We start from the raw sequence: 13,605 nt of genomic DNA, 5'->3' as shown, positions 1-13,605 counted from the left end.
AAATTCATATCTGCCCAGGAACTTGGGTGAAATGTATGTGGGGGAGCTTAAGAAAGAAAGATCTGACTTTGGTGGAAGATGGGTTCTAATGTCTGACTCCTCCAGCGAAGTTTCATAGAAAGGGAGGGCACCTGGCCTTCTGGAATGCAATCGGAGTTCACAGACGGTCAAGGGTTCCTGAGTGAGGAGTGGGTCATTCCCTGACACATACCTGGCAGTTAACTTGTTTTAAGAATGTGGCTTTGAAGGAAACCCTCAAGAATGCTAAAAACTTGTTTTAAAAATATGTTTTATTGCTTTTTCTAAATATAAAAATAACACATCTTATTGTGGAGTATAAAATACTCCTCATAAAGAGAAAAATGAAAATCACCCTTTACCCCACCACGAAAACACTTCTATGTATTTAGTTCCTGTTATGGACTGTATTCTGTCCCCCTAAAAATTCATGTTGAAGTCCTTACCCCCAGTACCTCAGAATGTAACTGTATTTGAAGATAGTGTCTTTGAAGAGGTAAACAAGTTAAAATGAGACCCTAATCTAATATGACTGTTGTCCTTATGAGATGAGGAAGTTTAGACACAGAAGCACAAAGAGGGAAGATGAGACCCAGCAAGAAGACAGCAGTTTATAAGCCAAGGATCTAGACCTGGGGCAGGCTATTCTCTCACAGCCCTTAGAAGGATCCAGCGCTGCCTACACTTTGATCTCAAATTTCCAGCCTCCAGAACTGTTAGAAAATAAATTTCTGCTTTTTAAAGTCACTCAATCTGTGGTGGTATCTTGTTATGTGCTAGTAATGCTGCCAAACTACTATAGTCTCACTTTTTCTATCATGTATAGTTATAATTTATACCATTTTATGAGGAGGGATTCCCCCTAAAAACCAGAATTTATTTATAAAAAAATTGTGTATTTATTCTTACATGTTTAAATTTCAGTCACCTTCAAAGTACTCTCCTTTTGATGCCATACACCTATCAAGATGCTTTTTCCACTGCTCAAAACAGTTTCTGAACTGGTTAATTTTGATACTTTTTAGTGCTTCTGCCTTTTTTTTGTCTCACCTCTTCTATGTCAGCAGAACATTTCCCTTTGAGGACTTTTTTCCAGGGAAATAAACAAAATTTACTTGGGGCAAGATCGGGTGAATAGAGGGTAGGGACAGGGTGTCATGCTGTTTTTGGTTAAAAACTGCTGAATACTCAGTGTTGTGGGCAGGTGCCCTTGTAAATCGCCCATTGTGAAATGAGCAAATGTGATGAAAGAATCTCCAAAAAAGAATTCACAGAAACTGAACACAGCCTTTCACAATGCTAGCTGATACACTGATGCCAGTAGGTTCCTACAAAACTTACTTAGTGGCAGAAGCCTGTACTACAAGGTACCTGCCCGCTAAAAGATAATTTTGGGTTTTTTTGGTGTCCCTCTCATAAATGCATAGTTTTGAATCCTATTTTTTATTTGATATTTTATCATACGAGTTCCCCATGTTGTTGAATTTTTTTGTAAATTAATTTTTCTGGCTACAAAAGGCTTCATTGAATGTCTGTACTACCTTCAGTCAAATGCACCTTTTATATCTGAATAATAAAGCTTGAGATATTTTAGCTGAAGTGTTCTAGGGGGATTTTTTAAAAAAAGACATAGACTTTGGACTAGTCCTTGAAAGGTAAAAATAAATTACTTTTTGTTTCTGAAAAGAGTGATATAGATGATGAATTCCTGAGCTTCTCTGAAGAGGCAGCTGTGAGAATTCACATAGCAATGACTATGACATTGTGTATCCTTGTTGTGTATCTGCCCAGTCACAGATGCAGAAATGCTTGTCATAGCTTGATCTTTTGAACTTAAGTCCAATGAAGCCAATTTTACACAGCAACTTATGAACTCAAAAAGCAAGTACAGCTATGCAATCTGAAGCATACTTGGAACTTTCTGGAACAAGGTTTTTTGAACAGAAATATTTTTTTTCTCCTCTCTCATTACATCATAACCCTAGTTATTCATCTTTATCTTGTAACTAATTACCACTAATTACTAATTGTGCCTTATGAAATAATGGGGATAAAGATTACACCTTTTGCTTTTATTTCATGGAGACATTCATAGCTATTGTGCTCCTGGAAGATCTATGATTAGAGAGAAACAAAGGTATTCCTGGAATCTGTACTAATAAGAGGGGTGATATTGACTGAATTTAAACATTAAATGCAAAGGAAAGATAAATAAGAAAGTCATCTTTTGTTCCTTTCACTTTTTGATGTCAGGCCAATTTTTCAGTCTGGTCCCTGCCTTTCACGGTTGTCTCTGGTGCATATGTGAGAGTCAGAAGGAATGAGCTTTATGTTTACATTGACATAACTGGAAGCAAAATGTAAGTATAGTTAAAGAAGGGGAAGTACAGCTCTTTTGTAACCATCCTTTCAAATAAACCATTGTTGTATCATGGTCTCCAAACCAAACTTTGCCAAGGAAAAACACCACCCCACCAGTGTGGAGTGGAAATTCTGTTTCCGAGCACACGCCATCCCAGGTGGTAGAGATTGTACACATAATGTGTGTTGCAGAGTTGTTAATGCCTAAACACATTTGTCTGCACACCAGTTGAATGGAACTCAATTTAAATCTGAATACAAGAAGAGGAGTTTCTATTTTACATTTGAGAAAATTCCAACTACATTGATTGTTTCTGGTTTTCATATTGTAACTTTAAATAGATGTATGGTGCCTGTACCCAAAGGTTTTTAGTTTTGTTTTCTCACAAAATGTTCATTTATTTATTAGTTTGCTCTCCTTGCAAAGGTGAATAGTTAGATGGCTATTGTTTATATAGTGCAGATGAGGGAAATCGAAGCATGGCCTGAGCTTGTGGAGTTTGATGAAATTCACACAGTCTGGGACACAACTTGGAAATGAATGAGAGACCCTGTTTCTAGTAATTATTCCAATCACCAACCTGTACATCCTCCCACAGTCTCAGATTTTATCTTTGGAGAGCAAACTGCTGATACTATTCTCCCTGTCTTCCATTTAAACCCACCCGATAGTTTTAACAATGTGTCATGAGTGACAGTCTTGGTGATCACTTGAACTAAGTGCCTGAAACCTGCAGAAAATACTGCAGTCTTCAGAAGGTGAGGTGGGAGGGAGGTGGATTGTGCTTGGAACCAGCTACCTTGCAGGAACACTGTGAATCCTCTGTCTTCTAATGGTTACTCTCTTTGTTTTATAATTCCTGGCAGGACTCTCCCTGAGCATCAGGAAGTCCTTGAGAGGATTTACCCACTTCCCATGGTCTTGGCCATGGAAGCAGAACTTTTGTGACTGTCTCTGTCACCTGGAGTTTTCATCTTGGGAAGATAGTCATTTACCATGGCAATATATTTTGTTACCTGTGAAAGCAGGAGGGATAATAATTATGAAAAGCCAGAATAAAAAGGAGCCAGCTTAATTTCACTTACCAGTAATTAAGCAGCACAGTGAATGTGGATTGAGCTTGTCACAATCTATATGGCTTGAGGAATGAGGGATCATTCAGGATGAAGACCAACTGGAAGATGGAAGCAGAACCCTTCAATCAGATCCAATAATGCACCTTCTGCTTTTAGCACCTACAAAACAAATGTGTCAAGCAAAATATTTGCCTTTAGCAGCTAGACTGCTGTTTGGGCTAATTGATGTGAAGAACCTTTCACAGGAAAGCTAGATTTAAGATCAGTGTTTATTTTTGCTGGGCAGGTAACTCACCATAGTTTAAGAGGCAGTATAACAGAGTGATTTTAGTGGTGGATTCTGGAACCAGATTATGTTACTTTTTCATTGTATAATCTTGGACAAGATATTCAGTCTCCATATGCCTCAATGAAGTCATCTTTAATTAGGAGATATAGCCAGGCTTGGTGGTTCAGCCTGTAATCCCAGCACTTTGGTAGGCCAAGGTGAGTGGATTGCCTAAGCTTGTGGGTTCGAGATCTGCCCGGACAACTTGGCGAGACTCATCTCTACAATAAATAAAAAATTAGCCGGGCATGGTAGTGTGCTCCTGTGGTTCCGGCTACTTAGAAGGAAGGTTCACCTGAGCCCAGCAGGTCAACGCTGGGGTGGCCGTGAGCATGCCACTGCATTCCAGCCTGGGCAACAGAGTGAGACTCCAACTCAAAAAGAAAAAAAAATTAAAAAAAGGAGATATAAGTAGTAGCTAGTTCATAGGGTGTGTATTCAATATGTTAATATATGTGACATGCTTAAGAGAATGTCTGGAACATAGTCAATACTCTCTATTGTTTTCTCCTAGTAGTATTGAAATTCTTTTCCTCTCTGTTTCCAGCATGTCTTATTGAGTCTCGTGTGTGTTTGTACATAATTTTGTACTACCTAAGTGAAGAGTCTGTTTGTAGTATAGCCATGATGGAACTCATTTTGAAAATGGAATTAAATCAGGAACCAGAGGCATCAAATTAGCAACTGCCAACTATTGTAATATGGGCTTCTTTTGCAGAAACGGAAGAAAAGCCAGAATTCTTTAACTACTGACTTTAAGGTTGTTGCTCCCAGCCCCCAGACCATTTTTGTATTTTATATAAACCAGCTGCTCTCTTGGTAGGCTGATCACTTTCTGATGATCTTCTCTTTTGACTATAAATCTAATCATGCAATTGGGCTGGCTGTATATAAAATCATGATATAGATCAAATTTGTATTCCAGTTGTCCTAGCTCCTTCCCCCACCCCCATCACCTCATTCACCTCTTTGCTCTAACCTCCAGGCTGCACTGTGGACCTTAGGACTGCTTCTTGGGCCATTTCATTCATTTCCTTATAGAGCCTTCATTTTCTCTTCGAAGTTGTTCCACTCCCTTTCTTCTTTAATCCATTGGAGCCTCATTCCCACAGAATTGCTAGAAATGGCTCCCTCTTTTCAAATTGTAAATCCTGAATTTAATTTCTATCTGGTAACCCTGACCCGTCTTCCAGTCTGGGTTGTCTGGTCTCCCTTTCTTCATATGTTAGGGCTCAGGATTCTAACATTTTATTGAGTCGGAGCTATAGGCTGACCAAGAAGTTTATGGAAAGGGATCTCCGAATGTCACTAAGGAGTCCCGAGGTTGTTTGCCTTCCCTGGGAGGACCTGGGTTTTCCAGTCTCTGGTGTTAGATGGATTCCTCAGTACAGAGAGACTGAATTCTTTATGATTTGAGGAAGGCTGGTGGACATTAGAGTGGGACTGGAAAGGACCATTTTTTAAAATGGTTTTAAAACCAGAACACTTACTGCATGACTAATTGTTGAAATTCTTAAGAAGAACTGGATGCTGGAACAGCTGCCCTCTTGGGTTTAGGTGTTATTCCTTCATGGAATCCATGACTGAGTCTGCAGTACACAATTTTTAGGTGCCTCATCAGACCAATCCCAGTGATATTTCATCTTTTAGCCTTGGCACTCCAGTTATACTTTCTCCTGCGCTTGGCAGGGTAGCCACATTTGCTGCAGGTTGTCATCTGAAGGTGGTGGGCCTTAGAGCCACAGTGGTGGCACAGCATGTGTGTCTTATTGCGACGCTTTCCAAACGATGACGTTTCCCTTGTCATCTCGCTTCTGCAGCCGAGACCCGGAAAGGACCATTTTAAGGGAGTCTTTGTATTTGCTGTCCATGTCTGCTTAGTTCAGTGGAATCTGCTCTTAGCTGTGTAGGGGAATTGTTTCCAGAAAGTGAGTTCAAGGGAACAGAGAGGCCCACGAAACAACATGCCTCAGGAGGAATTAATTATTAAGACCCAAGGGGGTTAAAGAAGGCAGGGGCAGCCCAAAGGCCAATGGTCAGATCCTCCTTCTATGCAGTTCTTGGGAAATCATTTCTGAACTTCCAGGCTGAATTAGACGTTGAAGGGAGTGGTCATAGCAGGCAGCTGGTTGTGTGCTGCTTTGGAAATGTGGGGAGGGAACGTCCTGGCCTGTGAGAAGAGTAATGGGATAAGCTTTCCCTCAAAGCATTAAAACAGTGAGTTTAAAGTAGGCAATGAAAAGTCATGTCTGGTCAAAATCTTGCTGATCAGGTAGATCAAGATGCCCCAGCCCTGAGACCAAGTCCTGAAGCAGGCCTGGGAGTCTTTGCTCATTTTACATTCAGGGATGTCAGCATAGGGGCAGCACAGCTTGCACGTGTGAGCCTCTGAATGGTTTCTTCTGCCATCAATGGTGTGTGGTAGCCTTACAAAGTGTACCGTCTGTTTACCTCATTGTACCTCATCCATTTTGTGATGAAAGAGATTTCTAGATGGGATGGGCATGTATTGGGAGGGGAACACATCCAGAGAAGTGTGGTTAATGCCAGCTACTAACATCACCAGGGCTAACATGGTGCGTGACAGCCTGACCCGTTCTCTCCTACTCTCCAAATGGAAAAAAGACCCCACTTTCTAAATAAAAGAAGATAAATCAGGGATTAGTAATTATAGCACAGAGGCCAAAAGGATGTTTAGGACAGTAGCCACTGGAACAGACACTTCCTTTACCTCTTCTCTACAAACAAGAGCTTGATCTTACCCTCTTCTACAAGAGGATAGAATCACATTGGTTGCCCAGCCCAACCCATGTACATATTCCTCATCTGACCTCTACTCAGGGTGAACTGTTGAGCAGATAGTGTTAAGAAAACTGGCTTACAATACGGAGAAAACAAAAACTAGAGGGTCTTATACAAACATACCCTGCAGGGGTTCAGAGGACCAGTTAGAAGCCCAAACTTCACCTGCATGCAACCTGTATGTAGTCAACCCTACTTATACCCTACAGCCCTAAAAACAAACAAACAAACAAACAAACAAACAAACACATATGGACACTGGGTAATTTAAGGCCTGTAATGTGAAAGGTAAAAATATGAAGCCAATAAAAATACACAGGATAATAATTTATTGACTTAGTGGTAGGAACATATTTTAAAATAAAGATGCAACAAAGCACAAATTATAAAGGAAATGAATGAAAAATATGATTTATAAAATTAAGGATTTCTGAGTTAACAGATATCACGATGGGAGATATCAGAAGAGTCTGGTATCTAAAAGTCACAAGAACATTCTAGAAATCAATAAGCAAAAGATGGGAAATCTAGAAGAAAGATTGGCAAGTATATGAGTAGGCATTTCACAAAAGGAGAAGCTAAAGTGGTTCATAAATATATGAAGTGATACTCAAACTCATTGATTCAGAGAAATGCAAGTTAAAGGAATTAAATGTTGCTTTATACTCAGAAGATGGACAAATACTAGAAGTTAGTAATGGCAAATCTTGGCAGAGATAGAAAACAGGACCTCTTGCACTGCCAATGGAATAGCCTGGAGTGATTTGAATGATAAATCTGATATTGCATAGTCAAATTAAGTACTCATATATCCTGTGACCCAACTGTCCTATTCCTGTTCCCTGGAGGAATTCTTAGAAGAGATCATGAGGAAGTTATCACAGTGCTGATTTTTGTACAGGGAATTGATGACCAACTTAGAAAAATGCGTAAATAAAAATGTAGTAAATACATACTGTGAACAATTTGGCTGCATTTAGAAGACACTCAGTGGATATACTCACAGCAAGTGGATAGATGTTAACAAGAATATCTGAGAAAAAGGCAATAAATATCATGGTATTTATGACATAATACTATTGATATACACTAAGCTACATAAACAAAACAAGGAAATATGTTTTATGTATATTTTTCCAAGAGGATATCCAAATTCAAGGATACATGTCAAGCACAAAAGAGGGGTTTGCCTATGTGTAAAGGAGAGTAAGACAGGGAAGTGGGGATAAAAGGAAGTTTGCTGCGGTAATAGATTTCTATTGCTGCATAGTAAATTACCACAAACTTAGCAATTTTGGAGTAACACCTATTTATTAGCTCACAGTTCTATGGGTCAAAAATCTGGCACAGCATGACTAGATACTCTGCACAGAGTAGCACAGGCTGAAATCAAGGTGCCAGCTGGACTGAGTTCTCCTTGAGAGACTGTGGAGAGAAATTTGTTCTAAGCTAAGATTCTTGCAGCTGTAGAACCGAGATCCCAGTTTCCTTGAGGAATAAAGAAGGGACACGGTCAACTTCTAGAGGTTATTTTCATTTCTTGCTGTGTGACTTCCCCCACCTCTTCTTCTTCAAGCAAGTAATGACACATGATTCTCTTATGCTTCCTGATGCTATTTTCTTCCCTCGTGACCAACTAGAGAAAACTCCCTGCTTTAATTAATTAATTTATTTGAGTAGGAGTCTTACTCTGTCACCCAGGCTAGAGTGCAGTGGCATGCTCACAGCCACTGCAGGCTCAACCTGCTGGGCTCAGGTGATCCTTCCTCTTCAGCCTTCCAAGTAGCTGGAGCCACAGGTGCGCACCACCATGCCCGGCTAATTTTTTTGATTTATTGTAGAGATGAGGTCTTGCCAAATTTTTCAGGCTGGTCTTGAACCCCTGGACTCAGGCAGTCCTCTCCCCTCTGCCTCCCAAAGTGCTGGGATTATAAGTATGACCCACTATGCCAGGGAAAAACTCTGCTTTTATTTGTTTATTATTTTTTAATTTTAATTTTTATTATTTTTATTTTAAAGATGTGGGTATAATTCAGAGTTAGGTATGCAAATGTTCATTAAGCTGGTACCCTTGTTGATAAGGTGTACTCCTCCCTCCCCTGGCATTTTCCCACTACTGCCAATTCCTCTCTTATAGTATTATGATATATTATGATAATTATTCAAGGTCCGCTTATGAGTGAGAAGATATGGTACTCTGTTCTTTGTTTCTGTGATAGATCACTGAGTATGGTAGACTCTAAATTCATCCAAGTTACTGTGAAGTCCATATGTTTGTCCTTCTTTATGGCTGCATAATATTTCATTGTGTATATGTACCACTTTTTAAAAAATCCAGTCCAGCTTCGATGGGCAGCATGGTTGGTTCCATGTTTTTGCTATTGTGAATAGAGCTGCAGCAAACATGTGTGTGTGCAGGTATCTTTTTGCAGAATGATTTGCATTCTTCTGGGTATATTCCCAATAGGGGGATTGCTGGGTCATATGGAAGGTCAATTTCTAGTTCTTTCAGAAATCGCCACACTGTCTTCCAAAGAGGTTGCACTCGTTTGCATTCCCACCAGCAGTCTAGAAGCGTCCCTTTTTCTCCATATCCTTGCCAGCATCTGTTGTTGTTTGTTTTATTAATAATGGACATTCTTACAGGGGTTAGGTGGTATCTCAATGTGGTTTTGATTTGTATATCTCTGATGATTTGTGAGACTGAGCACTTTTCCATGTGTCTGTCGGCTGCCCGTATATCTTCTTTTGAGAAGTGTCTATTCATGTCTTTTTCTCACTTTTTAATGGAGCTGTTTGTTTTTTTCCTTTCGGTGCATTGGAGTTCCTTGTATATCCTAGTTGTTAGACCTTTGTCAGATATACAGAAGGCAAATATTTTTTCCCATTCTGTGGGCTGCCTCCCTGCTCTCTTGATAGTTTCTTTTGCTTTGCAGAATCTTGTCAGTTTGATGAGGTCCCACTTATCTATCTTATTTCTTATGTTGTGGGCACTTAGGGTTTTGATCAGGAATTGGTTGCCAGTTCCAATTTCCATAAGGGTGTCTCCTGCGTTTTCTAAGATTCTTATAGTTTGTGGTTTTACGTTTAGGTCTCTGATCTATTTAGAATTAATTTTTGTTTATGGTTATGGGTAGGGGTCCTGTTTCAATCTTTTGCATGTGATCAGCCAATTTTCCCAGCACCGTTTGCTGAATAGGTTCTCCTCTCCCCAGTGGTTGGTAGTGGAGGCTTTGTTGAAGACGAGTTGGTTGAGAAATTGAGGCTTTGCTTCCGGAATCTCTATTCCGTTGCATTGGTCTATATGCCTATTCTTGTACCAATACCAGGCTGTTTTGATTACTGTAGTCTTATAGTAAAGTTTGAAGTCTGGAAGTGTGATATCTCCTGTTTTGTTTCTTTTGCTCAGGATTGTTTTGGCTATTCGTTTTCTTTTATGTTTCTATATGAATTTCTGTATTGTCATTTCCAGGTCAGAGAAGAATGATGTTGGTAATTTAATGTGTAGATTGCCTTTGGTAAGATGGACATCTTAATAATGTTGATTCTTCCTATCCATGAGCATGGAATATTTTTCCATTTGTTTGTGTCTTCTTGGATTTCTTTGAGCAGTGTTTTGTAGTTCTCATTGTAAAGGTCTTTGGCTTCTCTGGTTAGGAAGATGCTGAGGTATTTCATTTTTTTTTGTGGTTATTGTGAATGGGATTGTGCTTTTTATTTGGTTCTCTGCTTGCTTGTTTTTTTGTGTATAAGAATGCAACTGTCCTTTGCACATTTATTTTGTATCCTGAAACTTTGCCAAACTCCTTTATCAGTGCAAGCAGGTTTTTGACAGACTCTTTTGGATTTTCAAGGTATAGGATTATATTGACAGCAAAGGGGGATAACTTGACTTTGTCTCTTCTTATTTGGATACTCCTGATTTTATTCTCTTGTCTAATTGCCCTAGTGAGGACTTTAAACACAATGTTGAACAAGAAGTGTGAGAGTGGTCAGCCTTGTCTTGTTCCACTTTTCAGGAGACATGCTTCCAGCTTCTGTCCATATAGCAGTATGTTAGTAGTGGGTTTATCGTAGATGGCACTTACTATTTTGAGGTATGTTCCTTCTTTCTATACCTAGATGTTTGAGGGTTTTTATCAAGAAGGGATGCTGGATTTTATCAAAAGCTTTTTCTGCATCTAATGAGATAATCATGTGGTTCTTATTTTTACATCTGTTGATGTGTTTAATTACATTTATGGTCTTGTGAATGTTGAACCAGTCCTGCATCCTGGGGATGAAACCTACTTGGCCATGGTGGATGATTTTTTGAGGTGCATTTTTGGATTCGATTTTCTAGAATCTTGTTGAGAATTTTTGTATCTTTGTTCATAAGGGATATTGGCCTGTAGTTCTCTTTTTTTGTTGGATCTTTACCCTGTTTGGGTATCAGTGTGATATTAGCTTTGTAAAATGATTTGGGAAGAATTGCATAAAAACTCTGCTTTTATTTTATTATTTATTTATTTATTTATTTTGAGTTGGAGTTTCACTCTGTCACCCAGACTGGAGTGCAGTGGCTGCTCCCAGCAACCGCAGCCTTGACCTGCTGGGCTCTGGCGATCCTTCCGCCTCAGCCTTCCAAGTAGCTGGAACTACAGGCGCACGCTACCACACCCGGCTGATTTTTTGATTTATTGTAGAGATGAGGTCTTGCCAAGTTGCCCAGGCAGGTCTCGAACCCGCGGGCTCAGGCAATCCACTCACCTCAGCCTTCCAAGGCATGGGATTACAGGCTGAGCCACCGAGCCCGGCTAAAACTGTGCTTTTAAAGACCTCATATGATTAGTTTATGGCCATCCTGATAATCTACCTATTTTAAGGTCAACTTATTTGGAAACTTACTTACACCAGCATAATCCCTTCACACAACACGTAGGTTAGTGTTCCACTGAATAACTGGAAGAAGGTGTGCCTACTACTCCAGGAGCTGGGAATCTTGGGAGCCATCTTGGAAGCCTGCTTACCACACTGACCTGGGGATCGGATATTTTTCCTTTCAGTGTCTTTGATCTTTAGGAAAGAGCTTTACATTTATTTGTTCATTAATGTGATCATTTAAAAAATCATAGCCTTCTGGAAAATAGAATTCATAGCCTGCAAAGATTTCATCCTCAAGTTAAACCTTGATTTGGTCTGGGAATAAATATATGATGAGTATGCACCACAAGGAACCTGATATTGGTATGAATATAATGAGTACAGGCAGTTCTTGCTGTAGAGGAAGCCAGCTTAGGCTTATCTATCTGAAGTAAGTGTATCAAACACCACAGAAACACCATGTTCTTGTGGGTGATTTGACTGTGTCAGGCTGCCTCATCTGTTTCCCACAGCCTGCCAAGTATAACAGGTGCATTTTTTCTGAGAATGGGACTGATGCTGTTCACCACTGGCTTTGGAGAGTAGACTTTCGGTAACGTTTTCCAGGTCCTCCCAGCCTGGGGCTGTTTTCCTGGCCTTCTGGGTGCCCAAGCTTCTTCTGCATTATTTCCTGCTAGGACTGTTCTTGGCTTGGAGTAAAAAATGCTACCATCTCACTGTACAGAAGAGAGATCCTGCCCAAGACATCAAGATTTCCCTCTGAGTCCACTCTCAAAACCTGTCAAACAAGCACCACATCTGCCCATCTCTTTCTTGCTTTTTTTTTTTTGCAAGGTAGTCCTTTTGGAAGTGCATGGAGTATAAAATATGAGATAAGGAAATTATGTCATGAAACCAAAGTGACTTGGTTTCATGAAATCTGTTTACTTTCATTTATTTAAGGAGTGATATCAATAATTTAGTTAACTTAAGCTATTGCTATGAGTTGCTTTTGTGACTTTCTAGAGAAATAGATGAGTATAAGAAAGCACATGAGAAGAAAAACCATCTGGCATTCAGACTTTGGACTTTATATTTTTAATTAATTTATACAGGTTTTAAGGAGTACCTATATAATAATTTTGTATGCATGATGTAGCTTTTTACAGTCCCTCTCCCCCACCATGACTTCAATCAAGATAGTTCTGTTCTTAATGATTTTATATATTTATATATCTGAGTAATATTTCTTTTTTAAAAATTTTATTTATTTTTGAGTTGGAGCCTCACCAAGTTACCCAGGCTGGTCTCGGACCCCTGGGCTCAGGCAGTCTTCTTGCCTTGGCCACCCAAAGTGCTGGAATTACAGGCTTAAGCCACCGTGCCTGGCCCTTTCTTTGAAACGAAGTATTCTGAGAATCTAGTGCCAAAGTCTAGTTTTCATTTTCAATTGTTCTACTTTGTAACTCCTCACAATTCACAAGGTGATTTTTATAAGTCACCAAAACAAAATTTTTCATTGAAAACAGTACCTAAGTGTTCTTATGCTATGAGTTGTACAAAATAATGTATGTGGATTATATCCAGTTGGAAAATTAATTTTTTGTAAAAAGCCAGAGAGTAAATATATCAGGCTTCGTGGACCATGTAGTTTTTATCACAGTGACTCAGCTCTCCCGTTACTGTGTGAAAGTAGCCTTAGATAATACATAAATGAATGGCTATGACTCTGTTCCAATATAAGTTTATTACAGTTGGACTGGGTTTGGCCCATGGACCATTGTTTGCCAACCTTGAATTATATCATTTAATCTTCATAAGAACCCTGTAGGTAGAAATGATGACTATTACTCCCATTTCACAGATGAGGAAACTAAAGCTTAGAAAGAGTAACTGATTTATCTAAAGACAAACAGCTAAGAAGTAGAAAAGCTAAGATTGGTTTCTCTGGGATGACTCCAGAACTCAGCTCTTATTCCTTGAACTACATATTTTCCTGACTGCCACTAAAGAAATAATTTAGTGGAAAAACATTTGGGGTCTTGTATTCTAGTATTGTAGATGTCTAGAATATATAATCTTCCTGAGCTGTGAGTATAAAGTTCCAACTGTAACTTCTAATTTATTTCTTTAATATAAATCAGAGTGTCTCTCCCCCACTCATACCTCCCTAAAAG

General features: G+C 39.4%; 1 protein-coding gene and 1 pseudogene across 1 annotated transcript in view; one reads left to right on the top strand and one right to left on the bottom strand.

Annotated features, from left to right (window-relative positions):
- The window catches only part of ADAMTS12 (ADAM metallopeptidase with thrombospondin type 1 motif 12), a 153,985-nt gene that overhangs the window by 42,280 nt on the left and 98,100 nt on the right, over positions 1-13,605 (top strand). The gene's annotated exons all lie outside the window — the stretch shown is intronic.
- Positions 5,255-5,591, bottom strand: LOC110595843 (annotated as a pseudogene).

The sequence above is a fragment of the Carlito syrichta genome, unplaced genomic scaffold (genome assembly GCF_000164805.1).
Source record: "Carlito syrichta isolate Samal-C Ts95f unplaced genomic scaffold, Tarsius_syrichta-2.0.1 Scaffold304682, whole genome shotgun sequence".
NCBI lineage: Eukaryota > Metazoa > Chordata > Mammalia > Primates > Tarsiidae > Carlito > Carlito syrichta.
Note: the sequence above shows the minus strand (reverse complement) of the source record. Positions and strands in the feature narration are given on the sequence as shown.